Consider the following 15,533-nt stretch of genomic DNA (forward strand, 5'->3'; position numbering starts at 1 on the left):
AGTCGTGCTCCACTCTCACCACCATCAGAACATTTTTTCAAAGCTATCAGCGCAAAGAAAAAAAGCGACACACTGCTCCCGGGAGGGCTTGAACCTCCAACCTTTCAGTTAACAGTTGATCGCGCTAGCCGATTCTGCCACAGAAACAGTCGTGCTCCACTCTCACCACGGTCAGAACACTTCTCCAAAGATATCAGTGCAAAGAAAAAAAAGCGACACACCGCTCATGGGAGGTCTCGAGCCTCCAACCTTTTGCTTAACAGCCGACGCACTAGCAGATGGCGCCACGGAGACAGTCGTGCTCCAATCTCATCACCATCAGAACCTTTCTCAATAGCTGTCAGCTCAAAGAAAAAAGCGAAACGCCGCTCCAAAGAGGGCTCAAACCTCCCACCTTTCGGTAAACAGCCGATCGCGCAAGCCAAATGCGCCCCGTAGACAGTCGTGCTCTACTCTCACCACAGTGAGAACATTTCTCCACAGCTGTCACCGCAAAGAAAAAAGAGACACACCACTCTCGGGAGGGCTCGAACCTCCAACCTTTTGGTTAACAGCTGAACGCGCTAGCCAATTGCACCAAGGAGGTAGTCGCGCTCTACTCTCACCACCGTCAGAAAATTTCTCCAAAGCTATCAGCGCAAAGAAATAAAGTGACACACTGCTCCCGGGAGGGCTTGAACCACCAACCTTTCAGTTAACAGTTAATCGCGCTAGTCGATTCTGCCACGGAAATAGTCGCGCTCTACTCTCACCACCATCAGCACATTTTTCCAAAGGTATCAGTGCAAAGAAAAAAAGCGACACACCGCTCATGGGAGGCCTCGAACCTCCAACCTTTTGGTTATCAGCCGATCGCGCTAGCCATTGCACCACGGACCCAACCGCGCCCCACTCTAACCACCGTCAGAACGTTTCTCCAAAGCTATCAGCGCAAAGAAAAAAAAAGAGACACACCGCTCTAAGGAGGGCTCGAACCTCCAAACTTTTGTTTAACAGCCGAACGCGCTAGCCAATTGCGTCACGGAGGTAGTCGTGCTCCACTCTCACCACAATCAGAACATTTTTTCAAAGCTATCAGCGCAAAGAAAAAAGCGACACACTGCTCCCGGGAGGGCTTGAACCTCCAACCTTTCAGTTAACAGTTGATCGCGCTAGCCGATTCTGCCACGGAAACAGTCGTGCTCCACTCTCACCACCGCCAGAACATTTCTCCAAAGCTATCAGCGCGAAGAAAAAAAAAGAGACACACTGCTCTCGGGAGGGCTCGAACCTCCAACCTTTTAGTTAACAGCCGAACGCGCTAGCCAATTGCGTCACGGAGGTAGTCGTGCTGCACTCTCACCACCATCACAACATTTTTCCAAAGGTATCAGCGCAAAGAAAAAAAGAGACACACTGCTCATGGGAGGGTTCGAACCTCCAACCTTTTGGTTAACAGCACAAAGCGCTAGCCAAATGCGCCACGGAGACAGTCGTGCTCCACTCTCACCACGGTCAGAACACTTCTCCAAAGATATCAGTGCAAAGAAAAAAAAACGACACACCGCTCAAGGGAGGGCTCGAACCTCCAACATTTTGGGTAACAGCCGATCGCGCTAGCCAATTGCGCCAAAGAGATAGTCGTGCTCTACTCTCACCACCGTCAGACCATTTCTCCGAAGCTATCAGCGCATAGGAAAAAGAGACACACCACTCTCGGGAGGGCTCGAACCTCCAACCTTTTGGTTAACAGAGAACACTTCTCCAAAGTTATAAGTGCAAAGAAAAAAAAAGCGACACACCGCTCATGGGAGGGCTCGAACCTCCAACCTTTTGGGTAACAGCCGATCGCGCTAGCCAATTGCGCCAAGGAAATAGTCCTGTTCTACTCTCACCACCGTCAGAACATTTCTCCAAAGCTATCAGCGCATAGAGAAAAAAGAGACACACCACTCTCGGGAGGGCTCGACCCTCCAACCTTTTGGTTAACAGCCGAACACGCTAGCCAATTGCGCCACGGAGACAGTCAAGCTCCACTCTCACCACCATCAGAACAATTTTCTAAAGGTATCAGCGCAAAGAAAAAAAGAGACACACCGCACATGGGAGGCTTCGAACCTCCAACCTGTTGGTTAACGGCCCAACGCGCTAGCCAATTGCGCCACGGAGAGAGTCGTGCTCCACACTCACCACGGTCAGAACACTTCTCCGAAGTTATCAGTGCAAAGAAAAAAAAGCGACACACCGCTCAGGGGAGGGCTCGAACCTCCAACCTTTTGGTTAACAGCCTATCACGCTAGCCAATTGCGCCAAGGAGTTGGTCGTGCTCCACTCTCCCCACCATCAGAACATTATTTCAAAGGTATCAGCGCAAAAAAAGAGACACACCGCTCATGGGAGGGTTTGAACCTCCAACCTTTTGGTTAACAGCGCAACGTGCTAGCCAATTGCGCCACGGAGACAGTCCTGCTCCACTCTCACTACGGTAAGAACACTTCTCCGAAAATATCAGTGCAAAGAAAAAAAGCGACACACCGCTCATGGGAGGTCTCGAACCTCTAACCTTTTGCTTAACAGCCGACGCACTAGCAGATGGCGCCACGGAGACAGTCGTGCTCCACTCTCATCACCGTCAGAACCTTTCTCAATAGCTGTCAGCGCAAGGAAAAAAGCGAACGCCGCTCCCGGGAGGGCTCCAACCTCCAACCTTTCGGTAAACAGCCGATCGCGCTATCCAAATGCGCCACGAAGACAGTCGTGCTCCACTCTCACCATGGTCAGAACACTTCTCCAAAGATATCAGTCCAAAGAAAAAAAAGCGACACACTGCTCTCGGGAGGACTCGAACCTCCAACCTTTTGGTTAACAGCCGATCGCGCTAGCCAATTGCGCCAAGGAGAAAGTCGTGCTCTTCTCTCACCACCGTCAGAACATTTCTCCAAAGCTATCAGCGCAAAGAAAAAAAAGAGACACACCGCTCTCGGGAGGGCTCGAACCTCCAAACTTTTGGTTAACAGCCGAACGCGCTAGCCAATTGCGTCACGGAGCTAGTCGGACTCCACTCTCACTACCATCAGAACATTTTTTCAAAGCTATCAGCGCAAAGAAAAAAAGCGACACACTGCTCCCAGGAGGGCTTGAACCTCCAACCGTTCAGTTAACAGTTGACCGCGCTAGCCGATTCTTCCACGGAAACAGTCGTGCTCTATTCTCACCACGCTCAGAACACTTCTGAAAAGATATCAGTGCAAAGAAAAAAAAGCGACACACCGCTCATGGGAGGGCTCGAACCTCCAACCTTTTGGTTAACAGCCGAACGCGCTAGCCAATTGCGTCACGGAGGTAGTCAGGCTCCACTTTTACCACCATCAGAACATTTTTCCAAAGGTATCAGTGCAAAGAAAAAAAGAGCCACACCGCTCATGGGAGGGTTCGAACCTCCAACCTTTTGGTTACCAGCGCGACGCGCTAGCCAAATGCGCCACAGAGACAGTCGTGCTCCACTCTCACCACGGTCAGAACACTTCTCCAAAGCTATCAGTGCAAAGAAAAAAAGCGACACACCGCTCATGGGAGGGCTCGAACCTCCAACCTTTTGGGTAACAGCCGATCGCGCTAGCCAATTGCGCCAAGGAGATAGTCCGGTTCTACTCTCACCATCGTCAGAACATTTCTCCAAAGCTATCAGCGCATAGAGAAAGAAGAGACACACCACTCTAGGGAGGGCTCGAGCCTCCAACCTTTTGGTTAACAGCCGAACGCGCTAGCCAATTGCGCCACGGAGACAGTCAAGCTCCACTCTCACCACCATCAGAACAATTTTCTAAAGGTATCAGCGCAAAAAAATAGAGACACACCGCTCAGGGGAGGGCTCAAACCTCCAACCTTTTGGTTAACAGCGCAACGTGCTAGCCAATTGCGCCACGGAGACAGTCCTGCTCCACTCTCACTACGCTAAGAACACTTCTCCGAAAATATCAGTGCAAAGAAATAAAAGCGACACACCGCTCATGGGAGGTCTCGAACCTCCAACCTTTTGCTTAACAGCCGACGCACTAGCAGATGGCGCCACGGAGACAGTCGTGCTCCACTCTCATCACCGTCAGAACCTTTCTCAATAGCTGTCAGCTCAAAGAAAAAAGCGAAACGCCGCTCCCAAGAGGGCTCAAACCTCCCACCTTTCGTTAAACAGCCGATCGCGCAAGCCAAATGCGCCCCGTAGACAGTCGTGCTCTACTCTCACCACAGTGAGAACATTTCTCCACAGCTGTCACCGCAAAGAAAAAAGAGACACACCACTCTCGGGAGGGCTCGAACCTCCAACCTTTTGGTTAACAGCTGAACGCGCTAGCCAATTGCACCAAGGAGGTAGTCGCGCTCTACTCTCACAACCGTCAGAAAATTTCTCCAAAGCTATCAGCGCAAAGAAATAAAGTGACACACTGCTCCCGGGAGGGCTTGAACCACCAACCTTTCAGTTAACAGTTAATCGCGCTAGTCGATTCTGCTACGGAAATAGTCGCGCTCCACTCTCACCACCATCAGCACATTTTTCCAAAGGTATCAGTGCAAAGAAAAAAAGCGACACACCGCTCATGGGAGGCCTCGAACCTCCAACCTTTTGGTTATCAGCCGATCGCGCTAGCCATTGCACCACGGACCCAACCGCGCCCCACTCTCACTACCGTCAGAACGTTTCTCCAAAGCTATCAGCGCAAAGAAAAAAAAAGAGACACACCGCTCTAAGGAGGGCTCGAACCTCCAAACTTTTGTTTAACAGCCGAACGCGCTAGCCAATTGCGTCACGGAGGTAGTCGTGCTCCACTCTCACGACAATCAGAACATTTTTTCAAAGCTATTAGCGCAAAGAAAAAAAGCGACACACTGCTCCCGGGAGGGCTTGAACCTCCAACCTTTCAGTTAACAGTTGATCGCGCTAGCCGATTCTGCCACGGAAACAGTCGTGCTCCACTCTCACCACCGCCAGAACATTTCTCCAAAGCTATCAGCGCGAAGAAAAAAAAGAGACACACTGCTCTCGGGAGGGCTCGAACCTCCAACCTTTTAGTTAACAGCCGAACGCGCTAGCCAATTGCGTCACGGAGGTAGTCGTGCTGCACTCTCACCACCATTACAACATTTTTCCAAAGGTATCAGCGCAAAGAAAAAAAGAGACACACTGCTCATGGGAGGGTTCGAACCTCCAACCTTTTGGTTAACAGCACAAAGCGCTAGCCAAATGCGCCACGGAGACAGTCGTGCTCCACTCTCACCACGGTCAGAACACTTCTCCAAAGATTTCAGTGCAAAGAAAAAAAAACGACACACCGCTCAAAGGAGGGCTCGAACCTCCAACATTTTGGGTAACAGCCGATCGCGCTAGCCAATTGTGCCAAAGAGATAGTCGTGCTCTACTCTCACCACCGTCAGACCATTTCTCCGAAGCTATCAGCGCATAGGAAAAAGAGACACACCACTCTCGGGAGGGCTCGAACCTCCAACCTTTTGGTTAACAGAGAACACTTCTCCAAAGTTATCAGTGCAAAGAAAAAAAAAGCGACACACCGCTCATGGGAGGGCTCGAACCTCCAACCTTTTGGGTAACAGCCGATCGCGCTAGCCAATTGCGCCAAGGAAATAGTCCTGTTCTACTCTCACCACCGTCAGAACATTTCTCCAAAGCTATCAGCGCATAGAGAAAAAAGAGACACACCACTCTCGGGAGGGCTTGAACCTCCAACCTTTCAGTTAACAGTTGATCGCGCTAGCCGATTCTGCCACGGAAACAGTCGTGCTCCACTCTCACCACCGCCAGAACATTTCTCCAAAGCTATCAGCGCGAAGAAAAAAAAGAGACACACTTCTCTCGGGAGGGCTCGAACCTCCAACCTTTTGGGTAACAGCCGATCGCGCTAGCCAATTGCGCCAAGGAGATAGTCCTGTTCTACTCTCACCACCGTCAGAACATTTCTCCAAAGCTATCAGCGCATAGAGAAAAAAGAGACACACCACTCTCGGGAGGGCTCGAGCCTCCAACCTTTTGGTTAACAGCCGAACGCGCTAGCCAATTGCGCCACGGAGACAGTCAAGCTCCACTCTCACCACCATCAGAACAATTTTCTAAAGGTATCAGCGCAAAGAAAAAAAGAGACACACCGCACATGGGAGGGTTCGAACCTCCAACCTGTTGGTTAACAGCCCAACGCGCTAGCCAATTGCGCCACGGAGACAGTCGTGCTCCACACTCACCACGGTCAGAACACTTCTCCAAAGTTATCAGTGCAAAGAAAAAAAGCGACACACCGCTCAGGGGAGGGCTCGAACCTCCAACCTTTTGGTTAACAGCCTATCGCGCTAGCCAATTGCGCCAAGGAGTTGGTCGTGCTCCACTCTCACCACCATCAGAACATTATTTCAAATGTATCAGCGCTAAAAAAAGAGACACACCGCTCATAGGAGGCTTTGAACCTCCAACAATTTGGTTAACAGCGCAACGTGCTAGCCAATTGCGCCACGGAGACAGTCCTGCCCCACTCTCACTACGGTAAGAACACTTCTCCGAAAATATCAGTGCAAAGAAAAAAAAGCGACACACCGCTCATGGGAGGTCTCGAACCTCCAACCTTTTGCTTAACAGCCGACGCACTAGCAGATGGCGCAACGGAGACAGTCGTGCTCCACTCTCATCACCGTCAGAACCTTTCTCAATAGCTGTCAGCGCAAAGAAAAAAGCGAAACGCCGCTCCCAAGAGGGCTCAAACCTCCCACTTTTCGGTAAACAGCCGATCGCGCTAGCCAAATGCGCCACGTAGACAGTCGTGCTCTACTCTCACTACAGTGAGAACATTTCTCCACAGCTGTCACCGCAAAGAAAAAAGAGACACACCACTCTCGGGAGGGCTCGAACCTCCAACCTTTTGGTTAACAGCTGAATGCGCTAGCCAATTGCACCAAGGAGGTAGTCGTGCTCTACTCTCACCACCGTCAGAAAATTTCTGCAAAGCTATCAGCGCAAAGAAATAAAGTGACACACTGCTCCCGGGAGGGCTTGAACCACCAACCTTTCAGTTAACAGTTAATCGCGCTAGTCGATTCTGCTACGGAAATAGTCGCGCTCCACTCTCACCACCATCAGCACATTTTTCCAAAGGTATCAGTGCAAAGAAAAAAAGCGACACACCGCTCATGGGAGGCCTCGAACCTCCAACCTTTTGGTTATCAGCCGATCGCGCTAGCCATTGCACCACGGACCCAACCGCGCCCCACTCTCACTACCGTCAGAACGTTTCTCCAAAGCTATCAGCGCAAAGAAAAAAAAAGAGACACACCGCTCTAAGGAGGGCTCGAACCTCCAAACTTTTGTTTAACAGCTGAACGCGCTAGCCAATTGCGTCACGGAGGTAGTCGTGCTCCACTCTCACGACAATCAGAACATTTTTTCAAAGCTATTAGCGCAAAGAAAAAAAGCGACACACTGCTCCCGGGAGGGCTTGAACCTCCAACCTTTCAGTTAACAGTTGATCGCGCTAGCCGATTCTGCCACGGAAACAGTCGTGCTCCACTCTCACCACCGCCAGAACATTTCTCCAAAGCTATCAGCGCGAAGAAAAAAAAGAGACACACTGCTCTCGGGAGGGCTCGAACCTCCAACCTTTTAGTTAACAGCCGAACGCGCTAGCCAATTGCGTCACGGAGGTAGTCGTGCTGCACTCTCACCACCATTACAACATTTTTCCAAAGGTATCAGCGCAAAGAAAAAAAGAGACACACTGCTCATGGGAGGGTTCGAACCTCCAACCTTTTGGTTAACAGCACAAAGCGCTAGCCAAATGCGCCACGGAGACAGTCGTGCTCCACTCTCACCACGGTCAGAACACTTCTCCAAAGATTTCAGTGCAAAGAAAAAAAAACGACACACCGCTCAAGGGAGGGCTCGAACCTCCAACATTTTGGGTAACAGCCGATCGCGCTAGCCAATTGTGCCAAAGAGATAGTCGTGCTCTACTCTCACCACCGTCAGACCATTTCTCCGAAGCTATCAGCGCATAGGAAAAAGAGACACACCACTCTCGGGAGGGCTCGAACCTCCAACCTTTTGGTTAACAGAGAACACTTCTCCAAAGTTATCAGTGCAAAGAAAAAAAAAGCGACACACCGCTCATGGGAGGGCTCGAACCTCCAACCTTTTGGGTAACAGCCGATCGCGCTAGCCAATTGCGCCAAGGAAATAGTCCTGTTCTACTCTCACCACCGTCAGAACATTTCTCCAAAGCTATCAGCGCATAGAGAAAAAAGAGACACACCACTCTCGGGAGGGCTCGACCCTCCAACCTTTTGGTTAACAGCCGAACACGCTAGCCAATTGCGCCACGGAGACAGTCAAGCTCCACTCTCACCACCATCAGAACAATTTTCTAAAGGTATCAGCGCAAAGAAAAAAAGAGACACACCGCACATGGGAGGCTTCGAACCTCCAACCTGTTGGTTAACGGCCCAACGCGCTAGCCAATTGCGCCACGGAGAGAGTCGTGCTCCACACTCACCACGGTCAGAACACTTCTCCAAAGTTATCAGTGCAAAGAAAAAAAAGCGACACACCGCTCAGGGGAGGGCTCGAACCTCCAACCTTTTGGTTAACAGCCTATCACGCTAGCCAATTGCGCCAAGGAGTTGGTCGTGCTCCACTCTCCCCACCATCAGAACATTATTTCAAAGGTATCAGCGCAAAAAAAGAGACACACCGCTCATGGGAGGGTTTGAACCTCCAACCTTTTGGTTAACAGCGCAACGTGCTGGCCAATTGCGCCACGGAGACAGTCCTGCTCCACTCTCACTACGGTAAGAACACTTCTCCGAAAATATCAGTGCAAAGAAAAAAAGCGACACACCGCTCATGGGAGGTCTCGAACCTCTAACCTTTTGCTTAACAGCCGACGCACTAGCAGATGGCGCCACGGAGACAGTCGTGCTCCACTCTCATCACCGTCAGAACCTTTCTCAATAGCTGTCAGCGCAAGGAAAAAAGCGAACGCCGCTCCCGGGAGGGCTCCAACCTCCAACCTTTCGGTAAACAGCCGATCGCGCTATCCAAATGCGCCACGAAGACAGTCGTGCTCCACTCTCACCATGGTCAGAACACTTCTCCAAAGATATCAGTCCAAAGAAAAAAAAGCGACACACTGCTCTCGGGAGGACTCGAACCTCCAACCTTTTGGTTAACAGCCGATCGCGCTAGCCAATTGCGCCAAGGAGATAGTCGTGCTCTACTCTCACCACCGTCAGAACATTTCTCCAAAGCTATCAGCGCAAAGAAAAAAAAGAGACACACTGCTCTCGGGAGGGCTCGAACCTCCAAACTTTTGGGTAACAGCCGAACGCGCTAGCCAATTGCGTCACGGAGCTAGTCGGGCTCCACTCTCACGACCATCAGAACATTTTTTCAAAGCTATCAGCGCAAAGAAAAAAAGCGACACACTGCTCCCAGGAGGGCTTGAACCTCCAACCGTTCAGTTAGCAGTTGACCGCGCTAGCCGATTCTTCCACAGAAACAGTCGTGCTCTATTCTCACCACGCTCAGAACACTTCTCAAAAGATATCAGTGCAAAGAAAAAAAAGCGACACACCGCTCATGGGAGGGCTCGAACCTCAAACCTTTTGGTTCACAGCCGAACGCGCTAGCCAATTGCGTCACGGAGGTAGTCAGGCTCCACTTTTACCACCATCAGAACATTTTTCCAAAGGTATCAGTGCAAAGAAAAAAAGAGCCACACCGCTCATGGGAGTGTTCGAACCTCCAACCTTTTGGTTACCAGCGCGACGCGCTAGCCAAATGCGCCACAGAGACAGTCGTGCTCCACTCTCACCACGGTCAGAACACTTCTCCAAAGATATCAGTGCAAAGAAAAAAAGCGACACACCGCTCATGGGAGGGCTCGAACCTCCAACCTTTTGGGTAACAGCCGATCGCGCTAGCCAATTGCGCCAAGGAGATAGTCCTGTTCTACTCTCACCACCGTCAGAACATTTCTCCAAAGCTATCAGCGCATAGAGAAAAAAGAGACACACCACTCTCGGGAGGGCTCGAGCCTCCAACCTTTTGGTTAACAGCCGAACGCGCTAGCCAATTGCGCCACGGAGACAGTCAAGCTCCACTCTCACCACCATCAGAACAATTTTCTAAAGGTATCAGCGCAAAGAAAAAAAGAGACACACCGCACATGGGAGGGTTCGAACCTCCAACCTGTTGGTTAACAGCCCAACGCGCTAGCCAATTGCGCCACGGAGACAGTCGTGCTCCACACTCACCACGGTCAGAACACTTCTCCAAAGTTATCAGTGCAAAGAAAAAAAGCGACACACCGCTCAGGGGAGGGCTCGAACCTCCAACCTTTTGGTTAACAGCCTATCGCGCTAGCCAATTGCGCCAAGGAGTTGGTCGTGCTCCACTCTCACCACCATCAGAACATTATTTCAAATGTATCAGCGCTAAAAAAAGAGACACACCGCTCATAGGAGGCTTTGAACCTCCAACAATTTGGTTAACAGCGCAACGTGCTAGCCAATTGCGCCACGGAGACAGTCCTGCCCCACTCTCACTACGGTAAGAACACTTCTCCGAAAATATCAGTGCAAAGAAAAAAAAGCGACACACCGCTCATGGGAGGTCTCGAACCTCCAACCTTTTGCTTAACAGCCGACGCACTAGCAGATGGCGCAACGGAGACAGTCGTGCTCCACTCTCATCACCGTCAGAACCTTTCTCAATAGCTGTCAGCGCAAAGAAAAAAGCGAAACGCCGCTCCCAAGAGGGCTCAAACCTCCCACTTTTCGGTAAACAGCCGATCGCGCTAGCCAAATGCGCCACGTAGACAGTCGTGCTCTACTCTCACTACAGTGAGAACATTTCTCCACAGCTGTCACCGCAAAGAAAAAAGAGACACACCACTCTCGGGAGGGCTCGAACCTCCAACCTTTTGGTTAACAGCTGAATGCGCTAGCCAATTGCACCAAGGAGGTAGTCGTGCTCTACTCTCACCACCGTCAGAAAATTTCTGCAAAGCTATCAGCGCAAAGAAATAAAGTGACACACTGCTCCCGGGAGGGCTTGAACCACCAACCTTTCAGTTAACAGTTAATCGCGCTAGTCGATTCTGCTACGGAAATAGTCGCGCTCCACTCTCACCACCATCAGCACATTTTTCCAAAGGTATCAGTGCAAAGAAAAAAAGCGACACACCGCTCATGGGAGGCCTCGAACCTCCAACCTTTTGGTTATCAGCCGATCGCGCTAGCCATTGCACCACGGACCCAACCGCGCCCCACTCTCACTACCGTCAGAACGTTTCTCCAAAGTTATCAGCGCAAAGAAAAAAAAAGAGACACACCGCTCTAAGGAGGGCTCGAACCTCCAAACTTTTGTTTAACAGCTGAACGCGCTAGCCAATTGCGTCACGGAGGTAGTCGTGCTCCACTCTCACGACAATCAGAACATTTTTTCAAAGCTATTAGCGCAAAGAAAAAAAGCGACACACTGCTCCCGGGAGGGCTTGAACCTCCAACCTTTCAGTTAACAGTTGATCGCGCTAGCCGATTCTGCCACGGAAACAGTCGTGCTCCACTCTCACCACCGCCAGAACATTTCTCCAAAGCTATCAGCGCGAAGAAAAAAAAGAGACACACTGCTCTCGGGAGGGCTCGAACCTCCAACCTTTTAGTTAACAGCCGAACGCGCTAGCCAATTGCGTCACGGAGGTAGTCGTGCTGCACTCTCACCACCATTACAACATTTTTCCAAAGGTATCAGCGCAAAGAAAAAAAGAGACACACTGCTCATGGGAGGGTTCGAACCTCCAACCTTTTGGTTAACAGCACAAAGCGCTAGCCAAATGCGCCACGGAGACAGTCGTGCTCCACTCTCACCACGGTCAGAACACTTCTCCAAAGATTTCAGTGCAAAGAAAAAAAAACGACACACCGCTCAAGGGAGGGCTCGAACCTCCAACATTTTGGGTAACAGCCGATCGCGCTAGCCAATTGTGCCAAAGAGATAGTCGTGCTCTACTCTCACCACCGTCAGACCATTTCTCCGAAGCTATCAGCGCATAGGAAAAAGAGACACACCACTCTCGGGAGGGCTCGAACCTCCAACCTTTTGGTTAACAGAGAACACTTCTCCAAAGTTATCAGTGCAAAGAAAAAAAAAGCGACACACCGCTCATGGGAGGGCTCGAACCTCCAACCTTTTGGGTAACAGCCGATCGCGCTAGCCAATTGCGCCAAGGAAATAGTCCTGTTCTACTCTCACCACCGTCAGAACATTTCTCCAAAGCTATCAGCGCATAGAGAAAAAAGAGACACACCACTCTCGGGAGGGCTCGACCCTCCAACCTTTTGGTTAACAGCCGAACACGCTAGCCAATTGCGCCACGGAGACAGTCAAGCTCCACTCTCACCACCATCAGAACAATTTTCTAAAGGTATCAGCGCAAAGAAAAAAAGAGACACACCGCACATGGGAGGCTTCGAACCTCCAACCTGTTGGTTAACGGCCCAACGCGCTAGCCAATTGCGCCACGGAGAGAGTCGTGCTCCACACTCACCACGGTCAGAACACTTCTCCAAAGTTATCAGTGCAAAGAAAAAAAAGCGACACACCGCTCAGGGGAGGGCTCGAACCTCCAACCTTTTGGTTAACAGCCTATCACGCTAGCCAATTGCGCCAAGGAGTTGGTCGTGCTCCACTCTCCCCACCATCAGAACATTATTTCAAAGGTATCAGCGCAAAAAAAGAGACACACCGCTCATGGGAGGGTTTGAACCTCCAACCTTTTGGTTAACAGCGCAACGTGCTGGCCAATTGCGCCACGGAGACAGTCCTGCTCCACTCTCACTACGGTAAGAACACTTCTCCGAAAATATCAGTGCAAAGAAAAAAAGCGACACACCGCTCATGGGAGGTCTCGAACCTCTAACCTTTTGCTTAACAGCCGACGCACTAGCAGATGGCGCCACGGAGACAGTCGTGCTCCACTCTCATCACCGTCAGAACCTTTCTCAATAGCTGTCAGCGCAAGGAAAAAAGCGAACGCCGCTCCCGGGAGGGCTCCAACCTCCAACCTTTCGGTAAACAGCCGATCGCGCTATCCAAATGCGCCACGAAGACAGTCGTGCTCCACTCTCACCATGGTCAGAACACTTCTCCAAAGATATCAGTCCAAAGAAAAAAAAGCGACACACTGCTCTCGGGAGGACTCGAACCTCCAACCTTTTGGTTAACAGCCGATCGCGCTAGCCAATTGCGCCAAGGAGATAGTCGTGCTCTACTCTCACCACCGTCAGAACATTTCTCCAAAGCTATCAGCGCAAAGAAAAAAAAGAGACACACTGCTCTCGGGAGGGCTCGAACCTCCAAACTTTTGGGTAACAGCCGAACGCGCTAGCCAATTGCGTCACGGAGCTAGTCGGGCTCCACTCTCACGACCATCAGAACATTTTTTCAAAGCTATCAGCGCAAAGAAAAAAAGCGACACACTGCTCCCAGGAGGGCTTGAACCTCCAACCGTTCAGTTAGCAGTTGACCGCGCTAGCCGATTCTTCCACAGAAACAGTCGTGCTCTATTCTCACCACGCTCAGAACACTTCTCAAAAGATATCAGTGCAAAGAAAAAAAAGCGACACACCGCTCATGGGAGGGCTCGAACCTCAAACCTTTTGGTTCACAGCCGAACGCGCTAGCCAATTGCGTCACGGAGGTAGTCAGGCTCCACTTTTACCACCATCAGAACATTTTTCCAAAGGTATCAGTGCAAAGAAAAAAAGAGCCACACCGCTCATGGGAGTGTTCGAACCTCCAACCTTTTGGTTACCAGCGCGACGCGCTAGCCAAATGCGCCACAGAGACAGTCGTGCTCCACTCTCACCACGGTCAGAACACTTCTCCAAAGATATCAGTGCAAAGAAAAAAAGCGACACACCGCTCATGGGAGGGCTCGAACCTCCAACCTTTTGGGTAACAGCCGATCGCGCTAGCCAATTGCGCCAAGGAGATAGTCCTGTTCTACTCTCACCACCGTCAGAACATTTCTCCAAAGCTATCAGCGCATAGAGAAAAAAGAGACACACCACTCTCGGGAGGGCTCGAGCCTCCAACCTTTTGGCTAACAGCCGAATGCGCTAGCCAATTGCGACACTGAGACAGTCAAGCTCCACTCTCACCACCATCAGAACAATTTTCTAAAGGTATCAGCGCAAAGAAAAAAAGAGACACACCGCACATGGCAGGGTTCGAACCTCCAACCTGTTGGTTAACAGCCCAACGCGCTAGCCAATTGCTCCACGGAGACAGTCGTGCTCCACACTCACCACGGTCAGAACACTTCTCCAAAGTTATCAGTGCAAAGAAAAAAAAGAGACACACCGCTCAGGGGAGGGCTCAAACCTCCAACCTTTTGGTTAACAGCGCAACGTGCTAGCCAATTGCGCCACGGAGACAGTCCTGCTCCACTCTCACTACGGTAAGAACACTTCTCCGAAAATATCAGTGCAAAGAAAAAAAAGCGACAAACCGCTCATGGGAGGTCTCGAACCTCCAACCTTTTGCTTAACAGCCGACGCTCTAGCAGATGGCGCCACGGAGACAGTCGTGCTCCACTCTCATCACCGTCAGAACCTTTCTCAATAGCTGTCAGCGCAAAGAAAAAAGCGAAACGCCGCTCCCAAGAGGGCTCAAACCTCCCACCTTTCGGTAAACAGCCGATCGCGCTAGCCAAATGCGCCACGTAGGCAGTCGTGCTCTACTCTCACCACAGTGAGAACATTTCTCCACAGCTGTCACCGCAAAGAAAAAAGAGACACACCACCTTCGGGAGGGCTCGAACCTCCAACCTTTTGGTTAACAGCTGAACGCGCTAGCCAATTGCACCAAGGAGGTAGTCGTGCTCTACTCTCACCACCGTCAGAAAATTTCTCCAAAGCTATCAGCGCAAAGAAATAAAGTGACACACTGCTCCCGGGAGGGCTTGAACCACCAACCTTTCAGTTAACAGTTAATCGCGCTAGTCGATTCTGCCACGAAAATAGTCGCGCTCCACTCTCACCACCATCAGCACATTTTTCCAAAGGTATCAGTGCAAAGAAAAAAAGCGACACACCGCTCATGGGAGGCCTCGAACCTCCAACCTTTTGGTTATCAGCCGATCGCGCTAGCAGATGGCGCCACGGAGACAGTCGTGCTCCACTCTCATCACCGTCAGAACCTTTCTCAATAGCTGTCAGCGCAAGGAAAAAAGCGAACGCCGCTCCCGGGAGGGCTCCAACCTCCAACCTTTCGGTAAACAGCCGATCGCGCTATCCAAATGCGCCACGAAGACAGTCGTGCTCCACTCTCACCATGGTCAGAACACTTCTCCAAAGATATCAGTCCAAAGAAAAAAAAGCGACACACTGCTCTCGGGAGGACTCGAACCTCCAACCTTTTGGTTAACAGCCGATCGCGCTAGCCAATTGCGCCAAGGAGATAGTCGTGCTCTACTCTCACCACCGTCAGAACATTTCTC

Source organism: Rhipicephalus microplus, unplaced genomic scaffold, assembly GCF_043290135.1.
Source record: "Rhipicephalus microplus isolate Deutch F79 unplaced genomic scaffold, USDA_Rmic scaffold_19, whole genome shotgun sequence".
Classification (NCBI taxonomy): Eukaryota; Metazoa; Arthropoda; class Arachnida; order Ixodida; family Ixodidae; genus Rhipicephalus; species Rhipicephalus microplus.